This window comes from Ovis aries, chromosome 7, assembly GCF_016772045.2.
Source record: "Ovis aries strain OAR_USU_Benz2616 breed Rambouillet chromosome 7, ARS-UI_Ramb_v3.0, whole genome shotgun sequence".
Classification (NCBI taxonomy): domain Eukaryota; kingdom Metazoa; phylum Chordata; class Mammalia; order Artiodactyla; family Bovidae; genus Ovis; species Ovis aries.
Window position 1 is genome coordinate 30,386,534 of NC_056060.1, and position 20,077 is coordinate 30,406,610.

A 20,077-nucleotide genomic window follows, 5' to 3' on the forward strand; every position below is an offset into this window, starting at 1 on the left:
TCATTTCTCCCCCAAATCTGGTTTCCTTTCAGGGAGTCCCTGTCTCAACACCTTCATCCATCCAAAAGGGGCAATTTTGAAACCCTATGAGTAATCTTTGACCCCTCACTCTCCACCAGCCACATACTTAATCTGTTACCAAAGCCAATTAATTTAACCCCCTAAATACGTCTCAAACCTCTCTCTTCTCACCATCTCCACACTATCATCTTTTACCACAATGGCCCTTGAAATTGCCTGCAGCTTCCACCCTGAATATTCTCTGCTCTCTGCACTGCAGAGTGATGTTTTCCAAATACAAATCTGATTGTCCTCTTTCTCTGCTTAAAAATCTTCAAAGATCCCTGAGTTTTTTCGGGCCTTCATAGGCTGCTTCAGTGACCCAGTGTGTGTAGATCTCCATTACCTGCTCATGCAGAATTCTGCCTTCCCTTATGACAAAAATACAAGCCACATTGCCTGAAATAGAATTCCTCCGTGCTTCTTTCTGCTACAGAGCCTTTGACCACACTGTTCCCTTTCTCCATAATCCCTGCCTCTTGAAGTTTAACGTTCATAAGAATTACCTGTGTGCCTTGTTAAAACAGAAGCGGACTCTTCATTCAGTAGGTACAAGCTGGAGCCTAAGATTATGCATCAATAAGAAGTTCCTAGCTGGTGCTGGTGCTGTTGGCCTATGGGCAGAACTCTGAAAACAAGGACTTAAATAGCTTCTGCTTATCCTTAAGATTTCAGCTTGATTTATACATAGTATCAACAGTGTTTTATATGTCAACCCCAGTCTCTCAATTCATCCCATCCCGCTGCCATCCTCCTTGGTATCTATATGTTTATTCTCTACATCTGTGTCTCCATTTCTGCATTGCAAATAAGATTATCTATACCAATTTTTTCAGATTTCACATATATGCATTAAGATATGATATTTGTTTTTCTCTTTCTGACTTACTTCACTCCATACGACAGTCTCTAGGTCCATCCATGTCTCTACAAATGACCCAATTTCTAAAACAGATATCTAATGAAAACCTACTCAATAGCACAGGAAACTCGACTCAGTGCTCTGTGGTGACCACCTAAATGGGAAGGAAATCCAAAAAAGAAGAGATATCTGTATATGTATAACTGATTCACTTTGCTGTACAACAGAAACCAATACAACATTGTAAAGCAAATATATCCCTATAAAATTTTTTTAAAAATAAAAGATTTCAGCTCTGTCATCCCTTCTTTAGAAAAGTCTTCCTAACCCCAGGTCTAGTTCACATGATTTTGTTATGTGCTGGCATAGAACTGTGCTCCTTTACACACAGAAATGATCCCACTTTGTAATTACTTTGTGATCACAAACTAATGTGAGCATTCACTGATTTTTCTCCACTACTGTACTGGGAGCACCACTGAGTCCCCAGTGACTAGCGTGATACAAAGGCCATATAAGACATTCAATAGATAGTTGTTGAATGAGTAACTAAAAGAGGAAGGAAAGAGCTTTGTCATAAACTATTGGAATTTAGTTGATCAAAATAAAGTTTGTCAGTTTGTTCCTACTGAAGAATATGTAAATATTCCTTTTTATTCCATGACAGCCAGGTGTCTCATCACATTTTCCTTTTTTGCCTTGCCTGTGGGGATCATTCCTAAATTTACTGTTAGGCTACAGGAATCAGTTGAGCACAAGTTTGTTTGTTTGTTTTAATTATAGAAATTTCACCTCCATTTTTCTATGTTTATGACCCCTTGTTTCATCCTAATTTTTAACTGGCTTGTGTGTTAATGTTTGATGGTAAACTGCATGACATCTGTGCTGCATCAAATCCTTGTTTGAGACAGTGAAGTAAAACTACTTTAAAAGTTGTATGATATACTTGATGTATGAGTAGTTACAGGCTATAGATCTAGAACTTGGAGATAAGAGGGAGGTAAGTTGGGAGACTGGCACTGACGTATACATACTACTACATGTAAATAGATAACTAATAAGGACCTACTGTACAGTGCAGGGAACTCTACTCAATGCTCTGTAAGTGGCCTATATGGGAAAACAATCTAAAAAAGAGTGGATATATGTTTATGTATAACTGATTCGCTTTGCTGTTTACGTAGAACTAACACAACACTGTAAATCAATTATACTCCTATAAAATTTTTTTTAAAAACCTGGACTCTGGAGTCCAATAGTCGGTATCTGAATCCTGACTTCCTGATTTAGAACAGTGTGGCTTGGATAAGTTACCTATATTTCATTATTTATTAGTTAATATTTATATCACTGTTAAGAAGCACAGTCAGTAGATGAAAAATGTTCTCAAATTGAATTGCCACTAATTTTAGATTGTGAAATGAGAGTACTCCATCAGCTAAAATTTCGAAAACTCACAGTAGGCATGAAATTGGGGCAGGCATCAGTGAGAATCTATAAAGGCAGTTATGATCCTGAGGAAAGATTTGAGGGCTCTATAAAGACAAAACAATATTGTTTCATATTCAAGTAATATTAGATACAATGTGATTAATTGATTTGAACAAAGTCATAAAGCCAGCCCAGTGGTAAAAGTATACAAATGTCAAAATAGACCCCAGAACTAATTCTTGTTCCGTAGTTTTGATTCTTCAGTGATAGTATGATATCAGCATTAAATACCTAGATATCAAGAAGAGTATTTTAAATGTTGAAAGTAAACTTTATAGCATAATAAATAAAGCTGGGCAAATCATATTGAATATACTTGTCCACAAACTGAAGATGCAGTAAAAGGCTAGTATGATATACTGCAACTGAATAGAAATGTTGCCCTCAGGGAAGCTTCTATTAAAAAATTCAGTGTGTGCTATATTCCCTATGTGTAAAAAGTACTTAAGCTTAACTGCAACTTAAAAGTTAATTGATAATCAATATAAAATGTAACATCAAGGGCAAAATTCAGCTTCTAAATGAATATATAGAGAGGTCTTATTATCTTCAAATAGAGGCCAGGTGAGTGCTGCTGGGAATAAAAATGACTTTGGATTTGAGAACAGCATTTTATAAAGGCCCCACATGAGATTGTAAGAGGTTCCATCTTAAACAGCCCATCATAGATCCAAGAGGAGAAGTTTAAAAGGATGAAAGACAGAAGGAAGGTGAGAAAATATCTTTCCAGACTGCTAACAAATGTTAATTTAGCAGCAATGCAGTCAGGTTTTTTGTGCACGTTTTTATTTCAGTGGTACCAGAGGAAAAGAAGCAAGTTCTTTACAGTAAAATCTCAAAGTAGTCAAAAAGTCTCTTGGGGTATTGAGGAGTTTTGTCTCACCTTTTATTTTCCAGTTTTACATCTGTAATTGCATGAGTACCCAAATAGAATGCAAAAGAGACTTTTGGGGAAACAGAAAATACTGATTTTAGTCTGAGAAAATATCAAACCCCAAAGTTGAAATTAAAATCCAGAGTAATTTATGCTCCTAAGTAAAGAGGTAATAAATCCCCCTATGGAATGAAATCAACTGGGTTTCACTTACCTCTCATAAATGCAGGACAACTCAATAGTATTTAACTGAATTCAAATGTTTCTTGTCATTGTCTTTCATTCCCCAGTTGAACCTCTTCAGCAAACAATTCACAGATTAAACAGGACTTCTGTTTTTTAAGATTCCCAGGTTGTATAGTATGGACCTGCTCTTTCAAAGTTTAATTCCATTCAAATCAGTAAAAGAGACAAATTCTCTTATATGTGATAAAACCTTTAAAACCATGAATATTGCCTTTACAAACATGCACATCACTGCAAGCAAGAAGAATTCCACATAAAATGAAAATTTTCCTTGGAAAGAGGGAAAAAAATATGGCTAATTTCTGTTTTTAAAAAAAATGACATTCCACCTTCCAAAAAAAGTGCATAGTTGTGGAAAAATAAAATATATTTTAAGGGTTGACGTGTAAGAAAACCCTCTGTTATGAAGACATCCAAATATCTTTTGAACTATTTACACCATATGTGTCCCAATAAGGCTCTTTTCTGATTAAATAATGACAAGTAAGTGGAACCAAAGATGCCTTCAAAGAAACTGACTCTTTACACAGCTTTTTGTAATTTTGCAAGTGTGAAATTTAGCTATCATTATACAAATGTTCTAAAGCACAATTTTCTTGGTCTGTGAAATATGTCTAGGAACATGATGCTGTACCTCTAGTGGGCACTCAAAAAATATGAATAAACAAATTAATAGCAGATGAATGCTTAGGAAAGCAATCCTTATAAAATACTCATATCTCTTTAAAAATTCTGAGCACAAATTTAATTACTTGAAAGCAGTAATTATAAACTTAAGGTGGACAACCACTTCCTAAAGAAAATTTGTGAGAGCTAACAGAGTACAAAATTCACGGGGTCTCAAAGAGTTGGACACGACTGAGCGACTGAACTGAACTGAATGGCCAAAAACATGTGGAACACACAAAGAAGGGAAAACTGTACAGTCATTAAAATTCTGAATAGCTGGTAGTGACTTGGGAAAATATTTATAATAAAATGTTAAGTGAAAAGAGCAGGAAAAGCTCCATGTGCATTAAAACACACATGTTTTCATACTCAGAGAAAACAAGGCTGCTATTTAAATTGCAAAAAATTAATAGTGGATATCTCTAGGTAACAGGATTATAAATATTTAGTTTTAATTTTTGAAGAAAATGCCTTATCACTGAGTATATACAACTTTTAAATTCAGAACAAAAAGATGCCTTTTGAATGGCAGATAAGGGTGCTGTAATGTTCTAATGTTCTAATACCTTTCAAGATCTAAAAGTCCTTCTGAGAAAATGTGACTGGATAAGCAGTGTGTTACAAAATCCATGGGCTCTTCATGGATTCAGCTCTACCACCCATACCAGAAAGCCCAAGAATAGTAAGAGTCCACAACTTGATGAGACTGTGATGCCTTGAGTTCCCCAGACAAAAAGGGATAAGGATACAAAAGACAAGCTTCACTACTATTGACATGAAACTAAGGGAGACAAGTTCATAACTCCAGGGACGTGTTAGACACCATAAACTTTAGGCATTTACTCCATAAAGATATTCAAAACCAGTCATCTGGATGCTTCATTCTAATATATAAGAACATGACAGTCTAACCCCTGGTATCATAGATTTTCAGGAATTGATAGAAGCTAAAAGGGCCATCTGGTATGGCAGTTGATCGGATGCTTGCCATCCAAGGGTCAGCATTACTGTCAAACAAATGCCAAGTCTAGACAATCTTCTAGAAAATTTGCTACCTTCTACGGCAAAGTTGACAGCTATAATGTATTTTCTCTCTCAGGATTCTTAGGGTAGCAACTACCTTAGCTTGATTAAAAAAGGAATACATTAGCCAGGACTCTGGCTTATCATGGTGGGGATGGAGTGCGAGTGGGGAGGCAGACAGGATTCAACCCAGCTTAGTGAAAAAGCAAACACAAAGAAGACATAAAGCTGGCTTAGGTGCAACTGGATCCAAGATCATAAAAGATAAAGTCAAGATTCGAGTTCACAGTATTACTTGGCTCTTTCTTCCTCTTTCTGTTTTGGCTTCATCCTCAGACAATTCAGCTTTGCACCTGTGGTGATAAGATGGCCTTAGCAGGTCCTAAGCCTCAATTCTCTCCTCTTTGCAATCCTCTGAAAATACACACACAAACACACACATACTCATGTACTCAGCGTTTTTCCCCTAAAGTTTTAAACAATGAAAAATCTAGGCCTGACCATTGTTGCTTAAACTGAACTTTGTAAAAACATCCATTTCTGCTTTATTGACTATGCCAAAGCCTTTGTCTGTGTGGATCACAATAAACTGTGGAAAATTCTGAAAGAGATGGGAATACCAGACCACCTGACCTGCCTCTTGAGAAACCTATATGTAGGTCAGGAAGCAACAGTTAGAACTGGACATGGAACAATAGACTGGTTCCAAATAGGAAAAGGAGTACATCAAGGCTGTATATTGTCACCCTGTTTATTTAACTTCTATGCAGGGTACATCATGAGAAATGCTGGGCTAAAAGAAGCACAAGCTGGAATCAAGATTGTTGGGAGAAATATCAATAACCTCAGATATGCAGATGACACCACCCTTATGGCAGAAAGTGAAGAGGAACTAAAAAGCCTCTTGATGAAAGTGAAAGAGGAGAGTGAAAAAGTTAGCTTAAAGCTCAACTTTCAGAAAACTAAGATCATGGCATCTGGTCCAATCACTTCATGGGAAATAGATGTGGAAACTGTGTCAGACTTTATTTTTTTGGGCTCCCAAATCACTACAGATGGTGATTGCAGCCATGAAATTAAAAGATGCTTACTCCTTGGAAGGAATGTTATGACCAACCTAGATAGTATATTGAAAAGCAGAGACATTACTTTGCCAACAAAGGTCCGTCTAGTCAAGGCTATGGTTTTTCCAGTGGTCATGCATGGATGTGAGAGTTGGACTGAGAAGAAAGCTGAATGCCGAAGAATTGATGCTTTTGAACTGTGGTGTTGGAGAAGACTCTTGAGAGTCCTTTGGAAGTGCAAGGAGATCCAACCAGTCCATCCTAAAGATCAGTCCTGGGTATTCATTGGAATGACTGATGCTAAAGCTGAAACTCCAATACTTTGACTACCTCATGTGAAGCATTGACTCATTAGAAAAGACCCTGATGCTAGGAGGGATTGGGGGCAGGAGGAGAAGGGGAAAACAGAGGATGAGATGGCTGGATGGCATCACCAACTCAATGGACATGAGTTTGAATAGACTCCGGGAGTTGGTGATGGACAGGGAGACCTGGCGTGCTGTGATTCATGGGGTCGCAAAGGGTCGGACATGACTGCGCGACTAAACTGAACTGAATTGGCTTAAACCAGTCCTGTGGTCGATGGTATGAAGCCCATTGACTAATTTCTTTAGACCCATGCACCCACTCAGAAATGAGCACAGATCCAATTCCAGGCAAACCACATGAAATGAGAAACAAGAAGATGGGGTGACCCTAAATGAATGTCAAGGGGAAAGAAGGCAGAAGAGACAACAATTGATAGATCCATCAATAGATAGATAAATAAACAGCTCAATCAATCTACAGGTAGACAGTCATTCATCTACTACAAGGTAATTTCTTGGAATTTCTGCTCTCCAATACCTTGATAGGAAGAGAGGAAAAAGAAAAATATAGAGCACAAATTGTACCAATGAAAACACAGGAAAGAATTGTTGCTCTGCATTAGCATCATAGGACTTTACAGGTTTTAAAATAAAGCAACAGAAAAATGAGCATAATGGTGAACCATTTCACAAATATGATGGTGATATTAGCAAACAATAAAACAGAATCAAAGATAAATTTGATGATGACCCATGCCATCTGCTGCCTGGTATGGTCTAACATAAAACTGAAAATTCTCTCACCAAACACCACATGCCTCAGCCTTTCAACAAAAGCAGCATCCAGTTATTCAAGGTGTTGGGTACAAAATGACTAGTCATAAATTTATTTGCTCAAGTGACTATCTCTGATAAACCTACACAGCTTGTGGCAGGACTAAATGTGTTAGCAGCAGTTATATGAATTTAGGAAGTGCACCATAGGGCGAAAGATGATGGCAGTTGTGTTCTGTGATGACTGTCTCAGACAGAATTTCTGTTGGAAGATGTTTTAGAAAACTGTGAAACAATACCTGATGGGAAAACCTTGGTGAGACAGAAAAAATTTAAGAGACAAAGCTGAAGAAAGACATTAAGGTACATTCATATTCATATGTCAACAGAATGGAAGCTTTGACATTTCCTGTTTAAACCCTTAAGTCTCATTTAAAAAAAAATTGCTAAGATATCGAAAAATATATAAAAGAAAGATGCTTCCAGGGAAGAAAATAAGTAGAAGAGGTAAATCTTTTTAAGAGAAAATCATCCATTTTACTTGTAGGATTGAAACAACTATGACAAGCAAAGATGATCCTGGGCAAAGCTCTTTCATTCTTTCAATAAGTATCAAGCAACTATTATATGCCAGTCATATGATTCCATCCTTCCTGGACTTAAAATACATGAGCCAAATAGATATGGTGTTGGTCATCAAAGAATGTACCCCGTCAAGAGACTGTATCTAGACTAGAGCATCTTTACAAAGACTTCTATGGAAAAGTATTCTTTAAACAGGGGTACTAAGAGAGAGTAGGAGATATTTTAGCCAAGTCAGAAACAAAGAAAATTCTATATTCAAGAACATTCTAAAAGGTAGGTAGAAGAATAGAATGTCTAAAACATAGAAAAGACAGTGGGTGTTGTGTGTAACAAGAAAGGAAACAAGTGCTACAAGAATAGGCTAGAAGAAGGGGTTGTCACCAGATCACACAGGGTCTTATCAACTCTGTTAAGGACGTTAGTCTTTATCTCAAGAGCATTAAAAAGCCATGGAACAGCTTTGAGCAGAGTGGAGTCTGGAGAAGGTGTGTCCTTCAAAAAGGCCACCCTGGCTATCATGTGAAAAAATAATTATTTTTACATGTAAAATTTGAGAAAGGAAACTGGCAGAGTTCATACCTGTGCTATCAGAAGAGGTTGACACTAGAGAGGAAGAGATGTGAGGGACCTGAGAAATATTAGGAGGTCACATTAACAGAACTCAGGAATGGATTGGATGAGAAAGCAAGGGAAATTGAGGTGTGAAGGGCAAACTCTTGTTTCTTGAGTCCACTGATTTGAGGTTCACTGAAATGGGAAGCACTGTACAAGTAGCAGCTCCAGGAGGAGGCTAGGATCTGAATTATCTTGAATGTCTTGTGTCTGTAGTGCTTTTGATACATCCGCTTAAGAAAGCAAAGTAGGCAGGTTGATATACAGCTATTGAACCCAGTAGAGAGGCCTGAGCTGGAACTATAAACATGGAAGACATTCGATTATATAGCAAAGCATTTGGTGCCATGGGAGTGGATAAGATCACCAGGGAAGAATATAGAAAAGAGAAGGGCAATTTTAGAGCCAGCACGGGGGAACTTCAAAATCTAATAGCCAGTGAGAAGAGCATATGCCTGAAAAAAATCCAGGATAGAATGTCCTATTAGTGTTAAGAGGAAAGTTAGGATTGTGGGTTATGGAGGTCCTGTGAAAAAGAAAGTTGTAAGAGGGAAGGCTGCTGAACATGAAGTAACCTTCCTTTACCGACAAGCTTCTGCAAATTCAGAAGAACCAACCCTTCAAAATGCGTCCCTACCCAAGCAACAGAAAATTATTTCTTCACGGCACTAACATTTTCTTAAATTAACAGTAGTGCCTTAGTCTTATGTTGAAACGGAGTAAGACCTTATGGTCCTTGCCCTCCATGTCCTCTGCCTCCCTTCTGTCTGTGGAAAAACTTTAGCCAAAGAATAAAATTTAACCAGAGAAGTGAGAAACATACAGAAACAAAGGAAAACAGTCAAAGGAGAACAAATAATAACAATGTCATTAAGCACAGTCAAGGACTTTTTGTTCCTTCTCAAGGGCTATAGATGATATTCTGAAGCACATCCTGTGAGTCTTATAGAGACTGAAACCCCCACCAGGTGGAAGAAGTGAACTATATGAAGACCAGACCGTAGTCATGACAGAAACTGCCAAAGTTCCGAGAACTGCCATCAAGCAAATAGGAACAAACTGACCTTGGAACTGAAAGCTAACTGTTCTTAAAATAATCAAGATGGTGCTGGTCAGACCACCGATGACCAGTTTCAAGATGACTGTCAGAGCAGACTGTGCTGTTTCTGCATGTAGCCCCCTCCCTCAGCCTGTAAAAGTTCTTGCCCATTGATTATCAGTTGACAGTAGTGTGTCTTTGGATAGGTGTCTGCCCTCTGCCCCGGTTGCCGGCATCCCAAATAAAACAAATTTTCCCTTCCACCAACCTGGCCTCATTTTTGACTTTTGAGCGGTGAAGCATTTTCGCTAACAATACTAAAGTGAAGTCGCTCAGTCGTGTCCAACTCTTTGCAACCCCGTGAAATGTAGCCTACCAGTTTCCTCCGTCCATGGGATTTTCCAGGCAAGAGTACTGGAGTGGGTTGCCATTTCCTTCTCCAGGGGATCTCCCCAACCCAGGGATTGAACCTAGGTCTCCTGCATTGCAGGCAGACACTTTGCCGTCTGAGCCACCAGGGAAGTTAACAATACTAAGGGCAGGCCTACATTGTGTAAAAGTTTAGGTTGACCTGCAAATAGGAACTCCTGGTCCCTTACTGAGCAATGGCTGCAACAGAATTGTCAGGGGCCCTTTTACTGCCTCTCCCCTACAGGTGGGAGAGAGTGGGAGAAGAAACATCCTTAACGTCAGAAAAATTGAGGCAAGAAAAAAATGCCTCCCCCCAACCAGCACTATTTTCTAGAACTCAGGACAGAAACATTATAAGAAAGGATCATTAAACTGGATTATAGGTGAAAAAGGTTTTATCTGGATCAGCTGGAACTGAAACCACCATTTAAATCCTTTCTTCCCTGAAAAATAAATGTGTTCTAAATTTGCCTTTACTTGGGGCAAATTCTCTCATAAGCTTCTGATCCTTTTTCCATTTAGTATTAATATCTCTGAGCCCAGGTCAGCCCATGTGCTCCAAAGAATATAAAACAATGAAGAGAGAAAGCAATATTTGTTTATGTTTGTGATGCAAGGACCCCCTGTTCATGGTTTGAGAAGATGCTGGAGTAAAGAAAGTACAGTAGTCGTTTCTCACAGAGTCTTAGGATGGACATTCAAATGCCATCTAAGCTTAAGGCCATGGAGAAAATGTGGCCTTGATTTCAGACAGGTCTTAAGTGTTTCTAAGTTAGTGAAAATGCAGTTCTCTTCCTCTTGGATCAGAAACTTTAACAGACCTGGGCACTTGAACAACTAAAAGATTTGTGTTTTAAGGATGGACTTAACCAAAGAGGGCTTCCCTCATGGCTCAGCTGGTAAAAAATCTGTCTACAATGCAGGAGACCTGGGTTCGAAGATCCCCTGGAGAAGGGAAAGGCTACGCACTCCAGTATTCTGGTCTAGAGAATTCCGTGACCCCGTCTTGTTTGTTTGATCTGATCTTTGCTCCTACTTCTCTGTGCAAATCTTCTGCCAGGAATTCAACTCGATGGGACCCTATTTCTGGTCAGTAGCACTGGGCAGCCACCATGCCCACCACCACCCCCACTGCCACCCAACTTTTCTTTGTTCCACCTGAAGCAGAACTATCCTAGGATGCAGCTTTGATGACACCTGCCTGGTACTCCCCATTCAAACTCAAACTTCTCTGTAAATTCTTCAGAATGTTACATTCCAAAATTATAGACTTTGAAGGCAGCTTAAAGATGATTTACTAAATATTAATCCTTATTCTCCAAAGTGTAAGATACTATCCTAAAATTCACTTAACTTCCACAATATCCTTAAGAGTGAGGTAGTTCTATAAGCCCCATTTTAAAGATTAAATTGAATTTATTTATTTTTGGCTATACTGGGTCTTACTTGCTGTGCGCAGGCTTCTCACTGTGGCGGCTTTTCTTGTTGCAGCCTTGGGCTCTGGGGTGCATGGGCTTCAGTCGTTGCAGCTCGCAGGCTCTAGAGGGTGAGCTCAGTCACTGTGGTGCACAGGCTTAGTTGCTCCGTGGCATGCGGCATCTTCCCAGACCAGGGATCAAACCCATGTCCCCTTCATTGGCAGATGGATTCTTAACCACTTGACCACCAGGGAAGTCTTATAAGCTCCGTTTTATGAAGGAGGACATGAGACCCACGACAGGTTAATTATTTTGCTGTGGAGGTGCCTGGATTTCACTCTAATGACCTGTCTCCTATTTCATATTGCCCACTTGGGCCTATGGCTAGGTTATTCACACTGGCCTAGGTTATTCCACTGGACTTAATCACTCACCCAGGGAGCCCTACAATATCTGCCAGCCTCAGTCTGCCTCTCTGGGCAACAGCCTTGGTGTTGAATGAATAAGTGTCACTATTCATTCAACAATCCACATCCCATAGCGGTTACAAGCTCTGCTGCTTCCTAGCTCCAGCAGCATGTGCAGGCCCTGACTATGACAGCCCATTTTGTGATCTGTAAAATGGAACTTCTTATACCTACTTCCTCAGGTTTCTTTGAGGCATACATGAATGAGCATACCTAAAATGATTTGTGCATAATAACTGCTCAATAAAAGAGAGTTGTTATTTGTGAGCATGTCCTGTGTGCCAGTCTTTATTATCCCTCATGCTCTGGCTACGCCAAGAACAGACTTGGCACAGAGCTCATGTATGAATTGGGAACTAACTTTATACAGTTTTCTGTACTGTAACACACACACACACACACACACACACACGTATATATACACCCCACAGATTATGGAATATAGCTTTATTGTGCTTTAGAAATCTCATGTCATTAAAAGAACGCTATTGCAAATAATTTCTTAAAGTTTTATATTTTGCAGTTACTACCGCAAGGAGATCCAACCAGTCCATCCTAAAGATCAGTCCTGAGTGTTCATTGGAAGGACTGATGCTGAAGCTGAAACTCCAATACTTTGGCCACCTCATGTGAAGAGTTGACTCATTGGAAAAGACCCTGATGCTGGGAGGGATTGGGGGCAGGAGGAGAAGGGGACGACAGAGAATGAGATGGCTGGATGGCATCACTGACTCGATGGACATGAGTTTGAATGAACTCTGGGAGTTGGTGATGGACAGGGAGGCCTGGTGTGCTGTGATTCACGGGGTCTCAAGGAGTTGGATACGACTGAGCAACTGAACTGAACTGAATAGTTAATGAGGTTAACATGTGTATCCAACACTTGTACAGAAAACACCAGTAATAAAAGGTAGATTTCAGAGGAATTATTTTCTAGATTTCTTCTAAAAAGGTGATTTCTCTTACAAAACCACTTATTTATAATTCATGAACTCTTAGAGGCTTATCTCTTTTAGTCAGTATCTTAACAGAAGCTTTATAGTACTTATATGTCAATAGATTTAATAGTGTCTATATTTTTAAGTTTCCATAAGAATCTTAACATAGATACAACTCAGATTTTTAAAATAACTTTTTCCTTCCAAGTGTCTATATTCTATGTGTAAGCCTTTAGGGGTTTAATTTCAGAAGCATCTCAGATGTTGTAAAGATATAATCCATGAGTAACATCTAAGTCAATAATAGATACAATGCTGTAAAAATTATAAGTTAAATATTGCGATACATGCAGAAAAATACTGAATAGTCCAAGGGAAGTCAGATTCTGCAAACTTGCAGTATCACTCATGATTCTATTGACAACTTGACATAGCAATTAGTGGCATTCCTGACATATAGGTGTTTCCAATCATGCTTGGACTACATACCAAAGTAATACCAGGCAAAGACATTCAGTAAATTACTTTCATTTACTTGGCACAACTGAGTAGAAATTCTACTGAGCACTCTGGACAAATTTCTTCTGCCACACGCGTATTTTTGATGTGGGCAAGAAGGTACATAGAAATGGTGGTAATCACTCAGGCAACAGATCCATTGAATCACGTAATAATCAGTTATGATGCCCAGCTAAGGAGAACTAGTTTACATCCTTTTTAGAATAATTCTTCTCCCAGAGTTGGAAAGACAGCCTTTTGATCTCCTGAACCAAACGGTTCTCAAATGACTATAACATCAGTAGAAAGTAGAGTTGACTACATACAAAACTCATTCTTCCCCATTATCCCAATGTCTAACCAACCTAGAGCAATAAGCACAGCTTCAACATTAACTTGCTTTGTGTTTCTTCTCACTCTCAGTGGTTTGGATATTTTAACTTCATAATATCTGGTATCATTTTCACTATAGCTGTACAGCCATGCTACTTTTTGCATTAACTGATCATTTCTAGACACTACATTAAATATGACTCATTTTAATGCTATATCGATAGGGCTGACCTCATAATAGACGCTGCTGTCCTAGGTCTTTAAATGTTGAACAGGGTGTGCAGGTCAATGGCATATTAATAGGAGTCAGCTATGCTCATGAATTGTTAATTATTTTTGTTGTTTTAAATGTTTCTGAAATAAGAACATAGAGTGGGATATTTTCATACACTCAGACACATATTCCATAATGCCTAGAAAGATTTGAGAGAGAGATCAAATTTCTATGATTCAGGAAGTTTTGTTCAAATCTATATATTCACCAAAGGAAGAGAAGTCTTTTTTGGTGAGGGTAAAATTCACTGAATTTTCTGGTTTTAATTGAACTTCAGAAGGATGAGATATATAATTTATGAAAAAATGGAAGAAATTGCTATCAAAATAAAACAGATGTGTATGGAAGGAAAAAAATCTGTATAAAGTTTAACTTAAGATGTATTGTTAAATGCAGTTCTTTGGTCAATGAATATTCTTTTCTTACTTTGAGCTGATGCATCTCTTTATTTGCACATAAGGTTTCCCCTCAAATATCTAAATATAGCTTGTGTGTGATCACTGCATTTGCAAAGACAAAATAGTTTTATATGCTGCCCTCAAAAATTTTTGGCTGCTTTATAGGTAAGTTGGATAGCAACTCTCCTCAATCAGAAGAAAAAGGATACAACGGCCTGGGCCAAGTGCTCATAAATGTCAGATACACTTGTGCAAGTTGAGATTAGCATGTCTTTCAGGTCACGAGGGCATGGTCATTTCAGCTCAAAACTCCCCAAATTCACTTACCTTTTATTTGTCATCTGTTATGACATTTGAAGCTCAATTTGTATGCTCTCTTTAGAATGTCTTATCTAATTGTTTCTATAATTCAGAATTGTATTCTGTATCTTACGATGAAAAAAGAAAGCATTTACATTTGCTATCCATGTTTCCAAGCACTGATTTTCAAATGATATTTTCATAAGTGGAGTTTGAAGGTTTTCTGTAATGCAATTCCAAAGAGCCTCTTCCAAAGGAGTGGGTTCCTGAAGCAATGAATCAAGATACATTAGATATGGGAGAAGTAAAAAAAAAAAAAGCCAAACTTCTTCCACTGATATCTCACTATCCAGCCACAATACATCTCCTTTTTTTCAATCTTGACAGGGATTCATAGATGTCTTTTTAACAACTGTAAAACAGAAATACTCAATATGAAAACAAAGGAACATGTATATTGCCAGTAATATTCAGGGTATCTACAACTCTTTCCATTAACATTGTTGTTTTTATCCATTTCCACATTCAAACTTCTTTCTGCGTATAAATCAGGAGACTAAAGGGGAATAAATGCATACGTATCATAGTGATCTAACACCCATCCCAAGCAAGCCTCATCCTGTGTCACTGCCTAAGTCATGCAAATTACAACAGAGCTGCCAGTTGACTAAGATTAATGACACTGCGCCAGCTTCTTTGTTTCTCTCTGCGGCCGTTTAGTGTGAAATACTATCCAAAAACATTATCTATCCTCGATTAATCCCACAAATTTGTTCACACGATGCACATTGTTTAGGGCAATTTACAACAGGAACATACTGAGCACAATTGCATTTAATTACTTGGGTTCTAATTACATTCATTAAAGGCTAATAAAATAAATGAAACAGCTTTAAAAGCTTCTGCAAAACACATGGGTCTTGTCTCCCTCGTGAAACATACAGTAGATGTTTGATGGGAAACACAGATTTGACCATATATGTGTGGTTATAGACATATATATGCATATTCCATACATTAAATAAGGTAGATTTGAAAATCATAAGCAATAAAACACCAAATGTTCTAAGAATATAGTTACTTAATGAGTGGTTGAGAAATTTTAGGAACCTAGAACTACTTTTCATGTGGCAAATAAAGAGAAAAGCAAATCAGTTTTCAAAATCCATTTTGAATCTTAATTGTTTCCACCTGCAAGGCCCAGATGCCCAACTCACTCTTTCCCATGTCCGCATCATAAAGGCTGCTAAGCAAGAGAACAGGGAGACACTTCACTCAAGCTGAGTTTGGAAGAACGCTTCCACCAGGCTGAATCCCCAGACTCAGTCAGGGCTTTTGGATTATTTCCCTCAAACACTCAAGGTAGCTTATTTAAAGATCATACAACCTATTATATGAAATTTGCACTTTAAGGAATGCCAAGCACTCTGAATAATTTATTCTGTGAGAGCTAAAAAAAAAAGAATTTGTAAATATCTGGTTTTCCTATTATTTGCATACCTATTTAATGCAGTGTGTTTGGATCATTTGAGAAAGAGAACATATAAAACATCATTGTTAACAACTATGCCTGTGAAAAACTAATATTGGAAATTCAAAATAAGGACTTTCATTTTAAGCTTTTCTGTCACTCTGCTGGATCTCTGAATAATATGATCCAGTTCAGTTCAGTTCAGTTACTCATAATCTCCAACTCTTTGCAACCCCATAGACTACAGCATGCCAGGCCTCCTTGTCCATCACCAACTCCCAGAGCTTACTCAAACTGATGTCCATAGAGTCAGTGATGCTATCCCACCATCTCATCCTCTGTCATCTCCTTTTCCTCCTGCCTTCAATCTTTCCCAGCATCAAGGTCTTTTCAAATGAGTCAGTTCTTCGCATCTGAAGGTGGCCAAAGTATTGGAGTTTCAGCCTCAGCATCAGTCCTTTCAGTGAATATTCAGGACTGATTTCCTTTAGGATGGACTGGTTGGATCTCCTTGCAGTCCAAAGTACTCTCAAAAGTCTTCTCCAACACCACAGTTCAAAAGGATCAACTCTTCAGCGCTCAGCTTTCTTTATAGTCCAACTCTCACATGCATATGTGACTACTGGGAAAACCAAAGCTTTGACTAGATGGATCTTTGTTGGCAAAGTAATGTCTCTGCTTTTCAGTATGCTGTCCAAGTTGGTCATAGCTTTTCTTCCAAGAAGCAAGCATCTTTTAATTTCATGGCTGCAGTCACCATCTGCAATGATTTTGGGGCCCCCAAAAAATAGTCTCTCACTGTTTCCATTGTTTCCCCATCTATTTGCCAGAAAGTGATGAGACCGGATGCCATGGTCTTAGTTTTCTGAATGTTGAGTTTTAAGCCAACTTTTTCAGTCTCCTCTTTCATTTTCATCAAGAGGCTCTTTAGTTCTACTTCGTTTTCTGCCTTAAGTGTGGTGTCATCTGCATATCTGAGGTTATTGATATTTCTCCCGGCAATCTTGATTCCAGCTTGAGTTCATCCAGCCTGACATTTCGCATAATGTACTTTGCATATAAGTTAACTAAGCAGGGTGACAATATACAACCTTGACATACTCCTTTCCCAATTTGGAACCAGTCTGTTGTTCCATGTTCAGTTCTAAGTGTTGCGTCCTGACCTGCATACAGATTTCTCAGGAGGAGGCAGGTCAGGTGGTCTGGTATGCCTCTCTTTAAGAATTTTCCACAGTTTGTTGTGATCCACACAGTCAAAGGCTTTGGCATCATCAATAAAGCAGAAGTAGATGTTTTTCTGGAAATTTCTCACTTTTTCAATGGATCCAACGGATGTTGGCAATTTGATCTCTGGTTCCTCTGCCTTTTCTAAATCCAGCTTGAACATCTGGAAGTTCATGGTTCACTTACTGTTGAAGCCTGGCTTGGAGAATTTTGAGTATTACTTTGCTAGTGTGTGAGACGAATGCAATTGTGAGGTAGTTTGAGCATTCTTTGGCATTGCCTTTCTTTGGAAAACTGACCTATTCCAGTCCTATGGCCACTGTTGAGTTTTCCAAATTTGCTGGGATAATCTGGTTACCCAAAGATAAAAGTCTACCCAACTAATTGTCCAATAGGCCTTTGAAATCTATGCTTTACTTTATTAAGTCCATGGTGATTTGATCTGCTGAAGGCATACTGAGCCTTGCAAAGCCTGCTTTAGTGCACAGCACTGGCAAAAGGAGTGGCAGCATGTAAATCTAAATACATGTGATAGGCATGTCTCATCACAAACAGCATTTTTTCTAGAGTGGATTTTGTACTTTACCAGAAACAAATCAAGAGCTTGGGAATGATTTTGATAGGCACTTGGATTCAGGATTTCAACTGGATTCAGACTTTGCCAGAGAATATTTTTTAAATATTTCATAACTGCATTGATAATTAGTGTATTATTATCTTTACTCTCTAGCTGCTCTTTGACCCACCAACTCCACTTCTAAGTATATGAGTCTAAGGGTGAGAAATACTCTCACACTTGCACAGAAAAGGAATCAGGAAGATGGTTATTATAGCATTGTCTTTAACAGTGAAAGAAATGGAAACATCCTAAATGCTCAATAAAGAAGCGGTTAATGAGCCAAAGGAATCCATAGTCTTATGAAGCAATATGCAGAGAACACCATCCTTATGGCAGAAAGTGATGAAGAACTAAAGAGCCTCTTGGTGAAAGTGAAAGAGGAGAGTGAAAAAGTTGGCTTAAAGCTCAACATTCAGAAAACTAAGATCATGGCAGCCGATCTCATCACTTCATGGCAAATATATGGGGAAACAGTGGAAACAGTGGCTGACTTTATTTTGGGGGGCTCCAAAATCACTGCAGATGGTGACTGCAGCCATGAAATTAAAAGATGCTTACTTGTTGGAAGGAAAGTTATGACCAACCTAGCTAGACAGCATATTAAAAAGCAGAGATACTACTTTGCCAACAAAAGTACATCTAGTCAAGGCTATGGTTTTCCAGTGGTCATGTATGGATGTGATAGTTGGACTATAAGGAAAGCTGAGCGCTGAAGAATTGATGCTTTTGAACTGTGGTGTTGGAGAAGACTCTTGAGAGTACTTTGGACTGCAAGGAGATCCAACCAGTCTATCCTAGAGGAGATCAGTCCTGGGTGTTCTTTGGAAAGACTGATGTTGAAGCTGAAACTCCAATACTTTGGCCACCTGATGCAAAGAGCTGACTCATTGGAAAAGACCCTGATGCTGGGAAAGATTGAGGGCAGGAGGAAAAGGGGACGACAGATGAGATGGTTGGATGGCATCACTGACTCAATGGACATGGGTTTGGATAAACTCTGGGAGTTGGTGATGGACAGGGAGACCTGATGTGCTGCGGTTCATGGGGTCGCTGAGAGTCAGACATGACCGAGCAACTGAACTGAACTGAAATGATGAATCAATTAAAAAGAAAAAAAGGTAAATTCATATGTGTTATATGGAATGTTCTCAAAAAGCAAGTTGTAGGTAATGTGTACTGTAGGAGTGTATGTTAAAATACTATTTAGGGGTGTGTGTGTGTGTGTGTGTGTGTGTGTGTGTGTGTATGGGAAAAGATCTAGAAGAATCTAAGAACTGACAGTGATGAAGACCTCTCAGAAGAGTAGAAAAGGTTTTAGGATGAGAATCTCAGGGCAGGAAGGAGGACTCCCACTTGTTACCTGGCATGAACCGAATTTTTATAAAAAGGTGTTCATGTCTTATAAAAAACTTTTTGAAAGTAATATAGGTGCAAGATAAATATTTAGAACAATGATGTGTTATTAAACACCTCCATCCCCAACACACACACACACTAATTTCCCAAATATCTCCATCTGATAGCTCTTCAGAACATGATCTGGAAGTTTTCCCAGGAAGCTTTTTTTTAAAAAACATGGGATTTTACAATCTAGAAGTTTTTTCTCATCACACTCATCCTCTACTCCTACCTTACTAGTTTCATTTCCTCCTGTTAAGTATCAGTGCCAGAAATTTGGAGAAGTCTTGTTCTCATAACAGAGCTGCAGGAAGCACTTGGTGTCCTCACAGAACCCCTCAATAAGAACACTAGCTGACTTCAGTATCACCTACTCTACAGAATCCTCTTAGTTTAGAGTTATGTCCCACATGCTTGAAGATTCTCTGTCTGAAATGTACCAGTGCAGGCTTTGGTGCAAAGCAAGCACAACTGTTTGCTTTAGGTAAGTTTATTTAAAAATGATGCTTTGCTATCATTTGGTCATTATCACTAATACTTTAACAGGATTTTAGCACAAAGAGTTAACTCATTGGAAAAGACTTTGATGCTGGGAGGGATTGGGGGCAGGAGAAGAAGGGGACGATAGAGGATGAGATGGCTGGATGGCATCACTGACTCGATGGACGCGAGTCTGAGTGAACTCCGCGAGTTGGTGACGGACAGGGAGGCCTGACGTGCT